Source organism: Urocitellus parryii, chromosome 3 (assembly GCF_045843805.1).
Source record: "Urocitellus parryii isolate mUroPar1 chromosome 3, mUroPar1.hap1, whole genome shotgun sequence".
In the NCBI taxonomy this organism is placed as follows: Eukaryota; Metazoa; Chordata; class Mammalia; order Rodentia; family Sciuridae; genus Urocitellus; species Urocitellus parryii.
Window position 1 is genome coordinate 212,619,751 of NC_135533.1, and position 5,620 is coordinate 212,625,370.

Sequence of the window (5,620 nt, forward strand, 5' to 3'; positions counted from 1 at the left end):
GAAAAACCCTTTGAATGTGTGGAGTGTGGAAGAGCTTTCAGTTCCCCCTCATCCTTTGGGATACATGTGATTAGCCATACTGGAGGAAAACCATATTAATGTAAGGAATGTGGCAAGCCTTTATTTGTACAGCCTACTTTTGAAGATGTGAACATTCACACAAGGGACAACATATAAATGTAAGGAGTAAGGGAATCTCTGCAAGACTTTTTCTGAACTAATGCAATTTGTGAAGTCTCATTTTGTGAAGTCTCATACTGTAGAGACATTATAAATGTGAGAAAGTAGGAGATTATCACTCATTCTTTTGAATGGTTCAGGACAACTGAGAGAAACCCTGTGTTTGTAAGCTATATGGTAAAGCCTTTTGATTTTGAACATAACTTGTGCCACAGTCTGGCTGGGCTGTGCAAAGTAGCCGGTGGTAGTGGGGCGACAAGCAACTTGTGAAAGTGGAAACAGCGGGAGGTATATATACCCAAGTAAATACAGACAGCTTATCTCAATTAACATCATCCAGTTACAGCAATCAGTCATTAAGGAATCTTCACCATCTTAGTAGTTAGACACAGCTTAACTCAATTAACATCATCTAGATACAGCAGTCAGTCATTAAGGAATCTTCATCCTCTTAATAGCTCGCTGGTGTTACTTCTCAAACCACTCCTCCTGGCAAAGTGTCAGGTGCCATCTTGACTTGGCTGTTGCTCTCAACACTTGTATAAGAAAATTCAAAATTTGAGCTGGAAAAGATCAGTGCCTCATTAAATTGGACTTCTAGATTGTCATTGATTTCCAATGTTTTCTAATAGGAAGATTTAAGGTTATATGTTTCCCTTTTCAGCTTTTATGACATACTTTTGAGTATGTGAGTTTCTTTAGCTGAGATGTAAATGTTATTTCCATTACAAAGTCTTTTGGACTCTTGGGAGATTGTGTACGTGTGTGTATGCTTCTCCTCTGAGACAGGGTCTGGCTATGTTGTCCAGGCCTGTAACTCCTTAGCCCCCTAAGTTTGGGAGTGCAAGCATATATCATTGAGTCTGGCTCAAATGCATGTTTTTTTTTTTTTTTTGGCAGGCAGGAAAATGGTGGTTTTTTTTTTTAATTGTTTAAGTTTGAACTCACAGCATGGGCACCTTCTTCTTCTTCATCTTCGTCTTTGCCGTTGCCTTCTTCTTCTTCATCGTCTTCATCTTAGTCTTTTCCTTTGCCTTTGTCTGCATACTGAAATTTGCATACCCAATAATTCCCCCCTTCCCATTAAACTAAGAGTACCAACTGTTTTTGAGAATATTATTATTTACTATCAAAAGCTTTTCATGTGTAATAAAAAAGTATTAGTAAAATTAATTAGTACAAAGGCCTTGAAAGAGTATTGTCTCATCTATTTGCTGTTTTGTGTTTTATTCTTTATGTTTGTTCATGACTGGAATCTTTTTTAATTTAAATTTTTTAAGTTGTTGATGGATCTTTATTTTATTTATTTATATGTGGTGCTGAGAATCGAACCCAGTGTCTCATACATGCTAGGTAAGTACTTGACTACTGAGCTACAACCACAGCCCTCATGGCTGGAATTTTGATCTAATGTTTTAAGTTAATAATGTGTGTTATATTAATTTGGATATAGCTGAGGACTACATTTCCCTTAATCACTTATAATCCTAGGTGATAGTTTTCTAAAATAACTTTGCAAGAAGTTTGAAAGGCTTTAGGGAAGGAGCTACAATTGCCTGCTTATTAGGACCACGATATAGGTAGACAGATGAGTAGGGACCTTGTGGGCCCCAGTTTTCAGCTCATTTTTCTGAGTATTGAAGGCCCTGATCCATACTTGCTCAAAACTGAATGTTAAGTGCTTGACCTCAGTCTCCTCAGGGGCTGCACCTCCACAAATGTCTCCATTAAGTGCTGTATCCTGGCCAAACACAACTTAGATTTCTTTGGCAAGCTCTGGTGTTGCCATTTTGGCATTTTTGCTTCTCATTGCACTTCTTCTGGCACTTTCACTGCCCTGTTAGAGTTGACCAGTTTGTGGAAGGATTGTCATCATGCTCACAGTCCAGTCCCATCCTTCACTCTGCTTATGGGATTGATGTCTATACAAGCCTATCGTGGTCCCAAAAGTGAGTAGACCTGTGGCTAATGAAGTTATCCTGACTGTAATATAGGCAAGCCTCGGATAGGTGTCATCCTATTTTGGTAGAGGAGGATTTATATTTGATACCTTCAGACAGGGAAGATTTTACTGCCTTTATGTGAGAAGAGGAATGCTGTGAGCTCTTTCAAGTACATTTTGCTACCTATTCCCCTTTTTAAAAACATTGTATTTTAAGGGGTGGTGCTGTGGCTCAGTGGTAGAGCATTTGCCTAGCATGTATGAGGCACTGTGTTTGATTCTCAGCATGGCATATAAACAAATGAATAAAAGGAAGGTCTATTAACAACTAAAAATTTTTTTAAAAATTATATTTTATCTCTTAAAAGCATAACTATAGCATTTCCCTTAATCACTTTTTACTGTTTATCAAGGTATACATACACTAATGTGCAAGATGTGTACAGCTTGATGTAATTTCACATAGATGTATACATCCTGGTGGACACATTTCCAGGATTCCAGGAAATTCATTCATCTCTTTCTCAATAATCTCTCCACAGAGGAAATTGGATTTTGACTCTTATTATGCTTGATTTGGTGTGCTTTTTCTGACTTTTCAAGTAAATGTTAAAACTACAACATGTACTGTGATATGTTTGACTTCTTTTACTCAACATAATGTCTGGTTTGTCACTTGGTTGCTCTTATTTCTCTTGGTATATGCTATATGTGGGGAATGCAATTACTGAATGATAGGGTAGACTTCAAGTGTAGTTTTGGTAGATACTTTAGATTTTCAAAAATGTTGCTTCCACCAGTAAGTCCCCAACAGTGCATGTGAATGTTGGCTATTCAGCACACTGTGCCCATACTTTCTAACTTTAGCTCTTCAGCAGAGTGTGTGGTGGTATGTTTTTTTTTGTTGTTGTTGTTGAAATATGCATTTTCCTGATATGTCATGATTTTGGGTACTTTTTGGTGTGCTTATTGGTTATTTATATATCTTTATTAGGCTACCTTGTGAAGCATTTCACCCATTTTTATTTCCTTTTTTCTTTTGAAGTGTTTCCTTGGTGCTAAAAACTCCTTGGCTATAACTAAGCTTCAATCTAGATCTTGAGGCTAAAAGATGTGCATTTATCTGTCTCCATTCTTGGCTGTGCATCCTTTTGCATTGTCTTTTCTTCCAGCTGGGATGTTTTCTTCACAGTAGGCTTCAGAAGTTCTGTGCTGCTTTCCTCCCAAGATAATGCTTCAGGGAGAAGAGTGACATCTTTTTTGAACAGTTCCAGTATAATCATCAAAATGGAATCTGAGGAAGGGAGGGGGGATATTTGAACAACTAATAATTAAAAAATGAAATCTGATTAATGGCTTATTTTGTCCACCGTCGCTAGGGGAATGTTAATACTCTGATTTGTTTAGGACCAGCTCCCAGTTTCTCATTGAGAAACTGAGGTTAGAATTTGTACCCCAAATCATAGAACCCTGGTAGTTATGATGCACACAGAGAGGAGAGAGTGGAAGCTGTGAGCAGGTGGGGCTCAAACTAGGGGCAATATTGCACCTTATGCTGACTTCGGGAAATACAAAGTCTGGGAACTTACCCAGTGTTTGTTAGTTCCTAGAAATCGTTTTTGAATGTTAGATGCCATATGACTTTTTAGATTGCTAAAAATTGCTCCCAGTCTTTACAGAACATGAAAATAAGTAGAGATCTGAGTGTTCTTTATGAAGTATTTGCCTAGACCAAGATACTGAATATATTTTATGTTTTCTTCAGGACCCTTCATTGTTTGACGACTTGTATTCATGTTGGTGATCCATTTCAAGTATTTTTTTGTTTGATACTGTGTGAGGTAGGATGCAGGTGTATATGTACAGATTTATCCACTAGATTATGTTTTCCCTCAGCTTAGGTAAGCAATCTATGTCTTTTGTTTTTTTTGTCTTTCCTTGGAACATCACCATACTATCTTAATTTGTATTGCTTTGTAGTATTTTTGGAAATCTAGTAATAAATTCTCATTTTAGAATTTATTAATTTTTATAAAAATATTCAGAGTCCATTTTATAGAATAACCTAAGGATAATTGAGAACTAAGACAGAATTTCGTCTTTCAATTAATGAACATGATGCAACAATCCATTTACCTAGGTTGTCTTTAACTTTTCTGAAGGTGTTCTGTAGTTTAATTGTAGAGGTCTTGAATGCCTTTGTTTAATTTATTTCTAGATACGTGGTGTGTTTTGCTTTGTAATTTTTTTTTTATTTTTAAGTTTTGGATTAGTACATACCTTTGCAATATCTTTTTCTTACATCAGCTTTATAGCTTGTGACATAAATTTAACTCACTCAAGTAATTCTCACCGGGTTTCTAAACCTTTTATTTATTTTTCTTGTCTTATTTAATGAATAGAGGTCATGAAATTGAATATCTTTTCCTTGTTCCTCTATGAAAGAGTATTCAACATCTCACCATTAAATATAATGCTACTTGTAAATTTTCATAGATAACTTTTATCAAATTAAGGGAATTCTGTTTTGTTCCTGGCTTGTCAAATGTTTTTAAAAATCACAAATTGATATTGGATTTTATCCAGTGCCTTTTCTGCATGTATCAGAGTCTTTAAAAAATCCTTAATTCTGTTAACAAAATGAAGTATACATTCTTTGATTTTCAGATGGTAGAACAACATGTATTACTGGATTAAATTAAATTTGTACATATTGGTCTGTTAGCCTTTTCATTTTGCTAGATTCAACGATTCAACATGCTACTTTAAAAAATTATGTCTGTATTTATATTGGTGTTTGTTTTATTTTATATATATATATATAAATTTTTTTCTTGGTTTTTGTTCATTTTTTTGATACTGGGGATTAAAGGCAGGGGAAATCTACCACTGAGGCACATATCCAGCTCTTTTTATTTCGAGTTGGGTCTTGTTAAGTTGCTCAGGCTGGCCTTCAACTTACAATTCTTTCTCAGGCTCCCAAGTTGCTGGAATTACAGGTGTGTGCCCCTGTGCCTGGTTGCCCCTCTTTTTTTTAATTTCCTTTTTCTTTATTTTATTCTTCTTTAACCTCCTGTTGGCCCAGTATTCTAGTTTCTTGCAAGGAAAAAACATCTTTTGGAATCATGCCCCTGGTTATTGGAAATTATTGGACTTTGCCTCACCTCAGGAAATCAATAAAAGTTTCCACATCTTGCCTTGGAGAAACAGCCTAATTCCACAATCAGTGCTGTCCCCCTTTGATTAAGCCCTAATTAAAGGCTTGCCTCTGTGTGCCCACAATAATGAACTTGGTGTCATTCCTATTTCCAAGCCAGAAGATCCTGTCTCCAATAACAAAGGCATTCCCTTGTCCCCCCAGACTGATATTTAACTGGATCATGCCCAGTTCTCACACTTCCAAAACTGAAGCTGGTGGTAATGAAGGTGGAAAAATTAGTTCATCCCATAGGTGTCTGGTGCTGAAGAAGTTCTAGAGCCTCATCTGTAAGTACTGGC